The sequence below is a fragment of the Lactuca virosa genome, chromosome 9, assembly GCF_052849685.1.
Source record: "Lactuca virosa cultivar CGN04683 chromosome 9, Lactuca_virosa_CGN04683_v6, whole genome shotgun sequence".
NCBI classification, from domain to species: Eukaryota; Viridiplantae; Streptophyta; class Magnoliopsida; order Asterales; family Asteraceae; genus Lactuca; species Lactuca virosa.
The window spans coordinates 221,017,697-221,031,262 of record NC_136434.1 but is presented as its reverse complement, the minus strand read 5'-3'; the positions used below and the strand labels follow the sequence as shown (position 1 = coordinate 221,031,262).

At 37.1% G+C, this 13,566-nt stretch overlaps 1 long non-coding RNA gene across 2 annotated transcripts; it reads left to right on the top strand.

Moving 5' to 3' along the window:
* The first annotated feature begins 11,378 nt into the window (after positions 1 to 11,378).
* Positions 11,379 to 12,907, top strand: LOC145136003 (uncharacterized). Of its 2 annotated transcripts, XR_013720169.1 has the most exons (3): positions 11,379 to 11,536; positions 11,734 to 11,856; positions 11,938 to 12,907. It is a non-coding gene; the product is annotated as an uncharacterized LOC145136003 (long non-coding RNA). The 2 variants fall into 2 exon arrangements; XR_013720168.1 differs by having other exon boundaries at positions 11,734 to 12,907.
* Positions 12,908 to 13,566: the final 659 nt, after the last annotated feature.

Sequence of the window (13,566 nt, the reverse complement as noted above, 5' to 3'; positions counted from 1 at the left end):
TGCCCTTGGCCTTGGTGGCGTTTCTGGTCTTGCTGATTTATTTTTCCTCGGGCAGTCTCTGGACATGTGCCCCTTGCCTCCACATCCATAGCATACTTTATCATTATGTGTACAGTCCTTCGAATAGTGACCAGTCCTTCCACACTTGTAACAAGTCACTTCTTCGTTGCACTTCCCACAATGCTTCTTCTTGCATTTATCACACCATCTCGCCTCACCTCCTTCTCCTCCTCCAAGCTTTGAGAATTTGCTCTCCTTGTTGGACCATGAAGATCCTTCAAACTTCCGCTTCTCTCCTGCCTTATCTTTTTCTAGACCCTTTTCTCTTATCTGGGTCTCTACGTTCTTAGCCGCCCTAACAGCTGTTTTCAAGGTAGTTGCCATTTTGACCATTGGGCCAAAGTCTGTGGGCAGTCCGTTAGCAAACCTATCAATCTTGGAGAGTTCAGTAGGAACCAAATAGGGAAATAGCTTCATCCTCTCAGTGAATGTGGTGGCATACTCATCAACACTCATCTTCCCTTTCTTCAGGTTCTGAAACTCATTGTTTAGGTCTATCAGATCTATCTCTGAGCAGTACTGTATTTTCAACTGTTCCAAGAACTCTTCCCATGACATCCTTAAGGCTTCTCCTCGTGGCATCGCATCTGCCAATAGCTTCCACCAGCTCAAGACTCCGGTTTCAGCTGTCTTACTGCGAAGACAGTCTTCTGTTTCTCGCTACAGCTGCAGCTCTCAAACACCATCTCCATCTCAGAGATCCAATCCATAATCTCAACCGGCTTCGAGCTTCCAGAAAGACTTGGTGGCTTGGCACCCAATAAATTCTTATACATTCGTCCATCCTTGTCTTTCCCCCTCCCTGGGTCATTCCTTCGTTCTCCTTGAGTCCCAACTTGACTCACAGGGCGGCTATAGTTCCCTTCCTCCGATTGCTCGGGACTCAGCTCGGGTTGCTCAATGGGCACGGTAGGTTCGTCCCTATTTAACATCTGTCTTATTTCTTCTCTTTGTTCTGCTAACATAGCCCGAATCATGGCTTGTACTCCAGCCATGGTGACTGGCTCGGGTGCAACTTCTACTACAACAGGTATTTGCTGAATCACTGGGGGTTGATTCCTATTCCCATTCGCATTCCCAGCTCCACTGTGGGTTCTTGCCATCTCGATCTATACACCAATTTAAACGTTTGGTGTGTAGTGACCATAATTTAGATAGGAAAGACTTTATTTACGATTGACGTGTAAATCTCCTTATTACTCCGAAAAGTTACATGCTAGTTCTAATATCGTAGCCGTACGCTTAGAATCCTAAACACATAAGGTTTCCAGATCCGGTCGGCAACAGACCATAGATCCGAACAAACAATATCATATATAGCAAACATATAGCTTTTAGCACATAAAATCATTTTAGGCATCATTCCTAAAATAAACTAGTGCTTGTGTCAATTTAGGTGTACTACCTAACATATTTTAGACACACTCCTCATAATCATTACTTAGCATTCTAAGTTTAAGTCTAGAAATTTCCTACAAATTTCTAGTTCGCTTAAACTAATGCTCTGATACCAACTGTGACATCCCCATTTTCACGGCCAGAAAAGACCGATTTTGTTTATGCTTTATAAAAATCAGAGTACTTCTTTTAATAAAATGTTGCGGAATTTGTTCCCAGAAAAAAACATGATAAATACGTTATCAAAGCATTTCCGAAGAAATGTATTTTTAAAACATTTGGGATGTCATCGTCAATACATAAACATAAGCATAAACAGAACTTACATTCATTTACACTAGTGATCTACATCTCTTTTAAATCTCTCAGTGCAAAGTAGCTTCGTATCGACACTTGTGATACAAATACGCTGGAGTGAGTCAGGTTGGGAAAGTTGGTGAGCACATAAGGATTTCAACCCACAATAATATAATTATTATATTTAAACATCAAACAATCAACCCAATTACCCATCCCCATTATCTTCTTTACTCTTAAGGATCTATCCTAAGAGTCATCTATCATGCCTTCGTTTATTCCGAGGTCCCTCGCTTCCAGGGTTATAGGACTGGCACTAAGTCCATAGCTGCCAATGCTCGTTCGTAAAGCACTAATTCCATAGCTGCTATAGTTTATTCATCGGGTACTAAATCCATAGCTACCAGTGTTTATCTAGTAGGTACTAAGTCCATAGCTACCAATTCCTAACAGGTACTAAGTCCATAGCTACCAGTGTTCGTCCAATAGGCACTAAGTCCATAGCTGCCGATGTTGTTTATTAGGCACTAAGTCTATAGCTGCCGATGTTTACTCACATCATCTTTTATCTCTCATCATTCGTCTACCCATGTCATACCCAACATATTCGTAGATATAAAATACATATACAGTTTTACTTATTTAAAAACTATATAAAACATCCATTCCACACTCATCTCAAATAAACAACAATATATAAACACATAGCACGTATTTCATAGAAAATACTTCATATTTATGTGTTAGAAGAAAGTAAATATGCACTCACTTGATAAGACAATGATCGGACAGCACCTCGTCTCTTAAAATAAACTTTTCCGATAAAACCGGGATGTTTTCCTTGAAAACCGGGCTTCTCGCGGGCAGAGTTTCGGCTCGGAAACTTTACTTCTCGGGATCTTCGGGGCTTCGGGACTTTGCTTCGGGGCTCGGGATTAATACCGGGGCTTCGGGATAATTCTGGCACGAAAAACGAGGTAAAACGGGAGAGAGAGAAGAGAAAAATGGCAAAAGAATCGGCTGCCCTCGCATGCCCTTTTATAGGGGCGAAGCCTCGCATTACGCTGGGCGTAATGCTCCGGTACGCGGGGCGTACTCCGGATTCGTCATCGCTTACGTCATCGGAGCACTCGAGTGCGAGGCGGGTCTGCGCACCGAAGTACGCTGGGCGTACTCCGAGGTTACGCGGGGCGTACCCTTCGGATAAGCTTCGGTGTGCGTGCCATGAACTTCAAAAATTCATAACTTTCGCATACGAGTTCCGTTTTCGACGTTCTTTATATCCACATGTAGGTGAGATTATGTTCTACAACTTTCGATTAGACTCCGTCGTTGACTTCATTTTTATTATATTATTTTTAGTAGGCCGGGACAGGAAAACTCCGTTATAAATTCATAACTTCTTCATCCGACGTCCGTTTTCGTCTGTCTTTTTACCGTTGCACTACTATCAACAAGATCTTCGATTCTCGTTTAGATTGTTTCGGCTAAAAACCGCTCGATCTCAAATCGAGTATTCGGGTTGCATACCGCTAAGTCGAAACTTAGAAAAATCATAACTTCCTCATACGAAGTCAGATTTGTGCGTTTTTTATGGACGCTCTCGGTTTAACGTATTCTACGACTTTTGTTTAGATCGCTAAGGGTAAATATCGCTCTATCATAAATTCACTATTTACGCTTCCCGGTGCCGTGCCGGTTTTGCCGTAAAACTTCGACGGGTCATAACTTCTTCGTTATAACTCGGATTTCGGCGTTCTTTATATGTACGTAAACCTTGAGACATATTCTACAACTTGGTTAAGATTATTTATTCTAAATAATCTTTTGTCGAAAAGTCGTTTTCGACCCCTATTATCTCTAAATTGACTAGCCCGGATATACGGGCGTTACATCCGTTCTCAGTCAGGCTGGATATTTACCTTAATAAAGGAGCAGTAACTTGGAAAAGTTCCAAGCAAGAGACCGTAGCTGATTCAAAATGTGAATCAGAGTATATAGCTACGAGCGAAGCGTCAAAGGAGGCTATATGGTTGAAGAACTTCATTGGAGACCTTGGAGTTGTGCCCGCCATTAAGGAGCCTATAGAGACTTTCTGCAATAATGAAGGAGCGGTTGCCTTGACCACGGAACCAAGTGATCATGGAAGATCTAGGCATATCGACAGAAAATATCATTTTATCAGAGATCGAGTAGAAGAAGGACACCTCGTCATTAAGAGGGTATCATCAGAAGAAAATTCTGCTGATCCCCTCACAAAGGGTCTAAGTAGGATTAAGCACGTTCAGCATGCGAGGAGCATTGGTCTGAAGGATGATATTAATTTTAGTGATTAGATAGATATTTAGAAACTTGTAACAAATAAATGTAATTGACATTTGATGATTGTATAAATAGAGATTTATTTATTAGTATTGTTTACTATCTTTTGTCAATTGTTTATCTTTGTGTTTCAACTTTGCATGTTTTACTTCCCGAGTAATTGGATTATTCAAAACATCCACAGTCGATCATACTTTGGAAGTAAGTAGTGAATTAAGACCGTCATGAATTAGATTGTAGACTGTCTAAGTGCTTAGACATAGCGATGGTTTGCTGTAACATTCATGAGTACTTCTGAAATGGAGATTTGAGTATTGGATTAACCCACGCACAGATAATTACTTCATGGAATTTATCACGAGTAATTCTGAGACAATAATATCGTATAATCTTTAAACCGAGATATATGAGTTGTTGTTTACGAGTTGGTTGTGCATTGATAATGCGTAAACGCATCAGTAGCTTGATGTTATAAAACGTATTGTTGTGTACGATTTGATGAGTAAATAATACAAACATATAAGTCAAATTTTATCTGTTCCTTTTTCCCTAAGGGGAAAAGCGATATCTTGGGCCCCTCGATAATTTGATGTTGACTTATGTGTAAGGCCCGGTCAAGACTGAATTGATGTGTTTAATTAAGTTCTCTGTCATTACAAATCAGAAATCGGGAAACAAACTGTTGGACATTGAGAATGATTATGTTCCATGTCATTTGTCCACATGATATCTTGTAGAACGGAGGATTATATGATCTCTTATCTTAGGACACGTAACTGACTAGGTCAGAGTTCGACAACGGCTTTTGAGAGCTACAATGTGCTAGTCAATTTTTGAAGTTGTACTTACAATTATAGTTATTAGACTTATCCAAGTGGGAGACTGTTGGATTAGGCGTCTAAGCCCATAACTATAATTTGGTATATACTTGAATTGATAGTAGCACAGTCCTTTTGGGTTGCCTTCACTCTTGCAACTTGACAGGATGACTTTTGGAGAGAAGTTGAATTTATTATTTGGAATGATAAATTGATATGAATGATTTATTGATATGTTATGAAAATAATATATTAATTAGATATCATTTTATTTAATTGATATTTAATCATAAATTAATTTGGAATTAATTTTGGGATTAAAGGAATTAATTAAAAGTACAGGGGCTGTTTTGCAATTAATTGATAGTTATGAAATAGGGCACTTGGACTCCTTATATAGGAGTAGACGAAAATTATAGGGAGGACCTATAAGTTTTCGTCCAAGGCTTCTTGATGAGGAGTCCATGGGCTGCTTAGGCCTTAAGCAGGAAATTAGGGTTTCCACCTACAAACCCTAGCTTTAGGACTAAGCAACCTCAAGTATAAAAGGAGCCTAACCCTTTGGATTTTCGACCACTTTCTTTTAACCCTAGCATAGCCGAAATTCTGGTGCTATCTCCTTCTCTCTCCTCTCATCTTCTTGCAAAGAGTCTTTGTAAGCCATTAGAGGTGTCATATTTGAAGCACTTGCTCTCAAGAGTTCAAGATCTACAAGGATTAATTGTTATTAATACATAACAATTTAGGTATGTATCTAAACCCTAGTATTAGGTTAATTTCGATTTTTATAGATATATATATATATATATATATATATATATATATATATATATATATATATATATATATATATATATATATATATATATATTAGGGTTTCCCTTTTGTATTCAAGTTTGCATGTTCAACTAGTGAAAACATGGATCCAAGATTATAAGGATGCATGAACACATAGGATTTGTAGTTATGCTCAAAACCCATCACTCGTCGGCGTTGGAACGAAAGGGTGGTCTTTCTTGGAGGTGGAACGATTTTCATGGTGACGCTAAGGTTCCAATGCCTGATTACTTGGATAATATCGGCGGTGAATTTTCATAGTGATGGTCGTCGAAGAGAAATAAGATAGAAGGATCGAGTGAGGGATTTGGTGGAATTGAAATGAGAGAGAATTTTGAAATGAGAGAGAAGGTTCTAGATCTATATAACTTCTTTGTAGATTTATATATATATATATATATATATATATATATATATATATATTATCAATAATAATAATAGTAATAATAATAATAACAACAACAACAACAATATAAGCAGTGATATAATTAATAATCAATGCTATATGTTATATTAAATTATTTAGGCTTAGATACAACAAAAAGTTAGACAGCTCAGTGGTAAAACGTTTGAAATTATTCTATGAGGGAACCCAGGAGGTGCCGAGTTTGAAACTCCCCAGCTTGTGTGCGTGCATTTTTTAAGAAAGTGAATGACACCTCATCGTCTATGTGGTGATTCATCAGCCTCAATGTGTAGTGAATTAGGAGCATTTGATTTGGCATGCAGAATTGTAAGAACACAAAGAACACTGTGATTTGGGTGCTAAAAGATGCATTTGATCATTATGAGGAGATTACAAAAAAAGAATTAGATCGAGTCTACATAATTAACTCACTTAAAACTCTCTATGAACTACATCTCTCAAGACAAGTGGTATGCAACCCACTATATATAGAAGTGCTAACATGTCTCTCTCTCCCTCTCTCTCTCTCTCTCTCTCTCACTCATGTCACAAGGCTTCAATCCCATATGCAAGTGGGTCTTCAAGTCAAACCGTTACAAAGTGGGTATTTTCTGTCAATTCGTTGAAAGTGTGAGGATTTGAAGCAAACATTTTCCTTTCTTCCCCACTTCGCTTTCTAGATCACGAATAAGGACCATCACATGTCGAATTCTCAACCCACAAAATCCATCACAAATCGAAATTACCATCCACACATCGAAAAATTCCTATGACAACATATTGAAATTGTGTTCGACATCCAAATCGATCAACCCAAAGCGAAGCCAGTTCGACCATCAACCCAAAACACGACCTCATATGCGAATTCAATCGAAACGCGGCTTTTACATGTCGAAATTTTCGGGTGCACATTGAACGACTCCAACTTGGTACCACACAAAGGTGATTTCACTTCCAAGTTCAAAGGTGATTTCACTTCCAAGTTGTTTTCAACAGCGATTCGATTTGATGTGCCACAAGTCTAAACTGATTTCGACATCAATAAACCCTAGCAACATATCTCGAACCAATATTTTCCATTCGATTTTGTGGTTTCAATTCATCATAAGTCGAAATTGCAAAGTGCACATCGAACTACTCCATAATACACATCGAATTCCAAGTGTACACATCGAAATCCAAGCAAAACAATTTTCGACTTGTCAATATTCAAAAACACGATCGATGCGAACGACCAAAACCAGTCGAAATACGTTTGACTCCAAGAAGTCAACTCCAAATCGAATTCCTCAATTTGTTCATAAATGTGAACTGAACACCAACTTCAATCGATTTCACATTCTTCCTACAACCATACACATCGAAATCGACTCCCCCATATAGATGAATTCGATTCTTAATCAATTTTAGTCAATTCGACCCCAAGTGATGCTTATTCTATCCCAACTCTACATCATATGCGAATGAAGAGCATCACCAGCCGAAATTGATATTGAATTTAAGGCATTCGAAATCCAAATCAATTTCGAGACACAAACAAGAACTCTAATAAGAGCGTTTGATACCAAGAACACTACCCTAATCAATTTTGAAATACAATTCCAATCAAATACTATTTTGACACCAAACAACACTTGTTCGACTTCTATCAACCTGTTTCAACCTTCAATCCATTGAATCGACATTTAAGAATATGATTTTGTCTTTTTTTTGTTTGACTTTTCGATTTCAGTAGTAAACAAACACAAAATTCATGATTCTAACATCAATTTTCAAATCAAACAGAGATTATACAACTGTTCTTTATCATCTTCAACTGTTCTTGATCACGTTCTTCAAAACCAAAGTATCGATTGACAAATCTCAATTTCAACTTGATCATAATCGGCTCGTAATCAAACAAATCATACGCAATCGATTCACAAGTCCAGATTCGCAAACAACTCTAATCGATTATCAGGAATGTTGAAACGAAAACGAAAAGCACAATCGAAATATATAATCGAGACAAGAGCATCATAATGCGTAGTCATGTAAGCAGATGACGAACCAAAGTGATTTAAAGTCGAACATTGGATTTAATGATTTTTGGGCTCAAACAATGATGATATCGGATCGAAAGAATTATGGGCTCAAGATAGTCATGAACAGTAACAAATACGAAATATATGGGCTCAAATTGATTAATGAACAATGAACAGTAATTGATTGTTTTTAGGCCAGATTTTGATTCAAATGAACAATTGCAATCGAGAATTAAATCAAAAATAAGAAAATCGGATCAGATTAGATTGGGCTTGATCAATGAAAAGTTTTATTGGATCATAACAATTGGGTTTCAAAAAAGAATTTGATCCAATGAGTCAAAATGATCAAAAAATTCAATAACACAAGCACGATTCAAAGAGATTTTGAGAGATCATTGAGAGACTCACCATAATCGTTCAAATTGTGTTGAATGTAGCCAAATCAAGAACCATTTCTTCAAAAATCACTTTGATCTTCGAAGACCCGCTCTGATACCAAATGTAGTGAATTATGAGCATTTGATTTGGCATGCAGAATTGTAAGAACACAAAGAACATGGTGATTTGGGTGCTAAAAGATGCATTCGATCATTATGAGGAGATTACAAAAAAGGAACTATATATAGTATACATAATTAAGTCGCTCAAAACTCTCTATGAACTACATCTCTCAAGCACACTCTACAAGTGGTATGCAACCCACTATATATAGAGGTGCTAACATGCCTCTCTCTCTCTCTCTCTCTCTCTCTCTCTCTCATGTCACAAGGCTTCAATCCCATATGCAAGTGGATCTTCAAGTCAAAACATTACAAAGTCACTCCATGTATAATTTTGCACCTTAACACAATGTGGCACGCCACGTGTGCAGCAACCGGTTACCCAGCTGGGAAACATGGTAAAAGGGTAAAATCGCAAAATTTTATTAAAACTTACGGCTTTAATGAACCCAAAAAACCTCAAAAAATAATTCATTCTATTAAATAAAAAAAACATAATTTATAACATAAATATATATATATATTTTTTTATTTTTTGTAACATTATATTAAATAAAAAAACATAATTTATAACATAAATAAATTTTTTGAAAACACAAAAAAATAAAACCACATTTTATTAATTAAAAACATAGAAATTTAAAACATAAATTACTAAAATAAACATAAAACATAACAAATAAAACATTACACTACTTAATTAAAAAACATAAAAACCATAGACAAATACTACTCGTCGTCGTCACCGTCCTCAATGCCCTCATCCGCCTCGTCGTCACCGTCTGCATTCGCCTCGTCATCATCGCCCTCAACCTCTTCGTCTTCATCGTCATTTCCCCCTTGGAGTTGTCTTCCCCATATGTGTTCGTTCAAATCGTAACGTAGATTCTGATGTGTTTCACGATTTTGTATTTTCAAAACCCTAGAGAAGTATGTCGGGCTGCCAACTTGTATTACTGCCGGTGGATTAAGTATATCGTTCTCGGTATATGAACAAATAGCCATGCCCTCTTCTTCTATTATCATGTTATGTAAAATAACACAATCAGTCAACACCGTCGTTAGTTTTTCCCTATCCCATGTTCGTGTCGGATGTTTGATTATGTGACACTTTTGTTTTAGGACTCCAAAGGCTTGTTCCACATCCTTCCGTGCAGATTCCTGTGCTAACTTGAACAATTTTCGTTTTCATCGGCTGGCAATGAATATGACTTAACAATTGTAGCATACTCTGGATATATCCCATCACCTAGGTAATACTCATACTTATATTCATTTCCATTCACAACATATGACATGTCTGCTGCTTTACCCTGCAAAATATTGTTAAATAACGGAAACACTTGAAGCACATTCAGGTCATCGTTAGACCCCGCCATACCAAAGAATGCATGCCAAAACCATAGGTCATGTGAAACAACCGCCTCTAATATAACAGTCGAGACCCCATGATCACCTCGCGTGAATTGACCACGCCACGCATTGGGACAATTTGCCCACTCTCAATGTGTACAATTAATACTACCAAGCATCCTTGGAAAACCATGTTTAGCTTGATGCGTGACATACAACTGTTCGACATCACTTTTAGTCGGATGTCGCAAGTATATGTCACGGTAAAGCTCTATAACATACTCATAGAGAAGATATGTACATTCTCGACCCTTCCTCTCAGACATTTTCAAATACTCATCTGACGTGTCTGCGGTTATGTCATATCTCAATTGTCTAAGAGCGGCCGTACATTTTTGTATTGTAGTAAAACCACGTTTACCTCTAGCATCCCATCGTAATTGGAAAAATTCATAATTACGTTCCAAATCTCTAACTATACGTAAGAATAAATTTCTACTAATACAAAAACGTTCTTCAAATTTCGAAAGATCATATAAACTATCTGGGGCAAAATAATCATGTACCAATAGTTCATTTGCCGCCTCTCGATCCTGGTTGACCCATTTGCTATGTTTCTTCTCGTTGTGTGAACTTTCGCCTCTCTCACGAATCATGTCTTGTGTCGCAGACAATAGTGTGTACAATATCAGTTCGTCATCAGAATCGTTATCTGTTTTTTTTTTTGTTGGTTTTGAATGTGTGTGTTTGATTTGAAAGAGTTTATGGGTTTGGTTTTGGAAAATATATGTAAAATGGATGTATATACAGAGAGAAATTAAATTTAAAAAAAATAAATTTTATTAAATGCCCAAACTATCGAAAAAGTAACCAACCAATCAAATTACATGTCTTGTTTCGTCCTAGTAGCCACGCCACCACCAACCCACCAAAGCCGAGGCGGTGTTCACACGTCTCTCCACTCCGGACAGCCTATAATCAAACAAATCAAAAGACTTGAAGTGTCATCCACTGCTTATATCTGTCTTTGGGACACCTGTATCCCACTACCGGTTGTTCTTCGCTTTTCCCAATACACCGTCATTGCTACCAGGTGTTTCTCAGAGATATCGTTTTATAGTAGAAGGTATGGGGCATGTTGCATCTCGTTGTTGCGGAGGTGGAACATCCACAACGCCGTTAAGATGCATGAACACCATCCCCATTGCTTGTTAAGGGGGTGTTAAGTCAATTCTAGTTGTAACAAGCACGAAAGAAAACGATCAATTTGATTGGCCACTCTTTTCTGAACAGTAATATGACCAATTGACTATATATATAAAAAATTATTTATTTTTTTAACCTATAATAATGGGGATTTCTTTTCTCCTTTTTCCTCTTTTACGTGACTCTCTCTACTATCCCCAGCGTACCTGCTCTGCAATTCGGATCCTAACTTTGTTCTCCATCTAAATGGTTCTTCCACCGCCTCTTTCGACCATCGCATCACTAACGGTGTTAGAGAGCTCTCAGATTGAAGTTTGTTTTTCTCACCTTAACCCTAATCGTTTTTAATTTCTTTCTCAAATCAGCAATCGATGTATGATTTCTGCTTCAACTTTTTTTTTTTTTTTCTGAGCATAAGTTGCAATCAATCATGCAAAAAGAAAATTCGAGAGTGCTTGCATTTCTGAGGTATCTTCATATTTACAGCGGTGTATTTGTGGTTTTATTAGGTCTACTGATCCTCCGTTCAAAGAAAACCATGCCGCCGCCAAATGTTCTCCATTATCGTATGAATCAAGAGAACGAACAGGACTTACTGATCTTTTTAGTGTAAATGTGTCGTAGGTTATATGGTAAATAGAAGAGGGCATGGTTGCTTTGCCTTCTACTCACAGAAATCGCTTTTAATAGTGGTTATAATTTTGTATTTGTAGAAAGGGAAAAAGAAGTTTGCCCAGGAATAAGATTACAACAACGTAAGGAAGATCAAATATGTACTCTAAGAAATAGAGAGAAGGCGATGGATCCATTAAAGTAGATGGAGGCGATGTTGCTATTAGGGCTCATCATTTCTGGTATTTTCTGACCTTTATTATTGTTATAATCTGAGTTTTTTTTAACATTTTCTTTATTTTCTTTTGTTTTTGGGTTTTGATGAGCATGACATATTGGAACCTGGGATAACATAATGCATGCCAACTGATTGATGAAATGATTTGGTTTTTTTTTATACGGAGAGAAGTCACATTTTTAAATTGGAAAGATTTTGGTTTTTATTGTCATTTTTCCTTTATTGCCTCTAATATGCATGTAATGGAGTCTTCATGGTTTTCTGAAAAAACGCTCCTCACTATTCTTCAAATCGGGGATGGTTATCCTTCATTCCATGATAATATGTATTTAGTCAATAAGAAATAGTCATATATATGGCAATATGGTATCTGTTCAAGTGGTGGAAGTAGATGAAAGACCTCATGATGATGAAATAAGTATTAGGAGTTTGAAAAATCAACAAGTAGTGAATGTGATCTCTTCTATGGAGATTATGGTAGAAGCAGTTCATGATAACAGTGCATCTAGTCTGTGATCATCTGATGAAGTGAATGAACATATATATTAGGAGAAAGAAGGTGATGAGGTGGCAACATTAGTTTCAGAAACAAGTTATTCTTTTGAAGATCATTGCATAAAGGTCTGAGATTGATGTCATGAGTTTATGATGGAAGAGAGTCAGCCAAAAGAACCTGTTGACTGATTGTAGACAAATTTGAGCCTCGTCCCTTATTAGTTGTTAACTTGTTATATCTTAATGAATTACCTTCAATTTCAAAGGAAAATGGAAAAACAGTTCCTGAAAAATCTTATCTATTGGTTTACGATGATGTAAAATTGTTATGATTTTAATTGGGATTCTTGTTATCTAATTATGTGTTGATATTGGTCCACTGGGTTGTACTCCTAAAGAGCTTACATTACATGAACAAAATGCTACTGACCTTGGCAGATTTGGATACTTCAGACAAACTTTTTAACAAAAGGCTTTCATAAAATGTGCAAAGAGTTGAGGTCGTTATTGAAAGATGCACTTATTGTGTATGTGGATATGTTATATATACACCATCAAATACAATCTCTTCACAAAGCCCTCAAAATATGGTAATTAAACCAATTAGTTTGCTTCGGCTCATATAGTGTGTGGATGATGATGAGACTAATGGTGTTTTGTGGGTTGACAAGATTCATAAAACTATTCAAGTCATGCTATGGGTATGGAGGGCCTCCCAATAATTATAATTTATTAATTTCAAATCCACATGCCGGCAACCGGGATACAACATTATGCAATAATATAACCATCAATGTCCTAGCAGTTAACATGATGAAATTTTGAATAAGATTTTAATAAAGCAACAGTATGAGATTTGGTTTCCTCCTGCTTGGTTTTGACTTTTGAAGGCTCCATGTCACACTTGTCTGCCACTCCCTATAAGAAATGTCGACTCTTTCTTTGCATGTTCTTTTCCCCTCGTCATTGTTAAGGATAGAAAAGACTCCAAGCTATG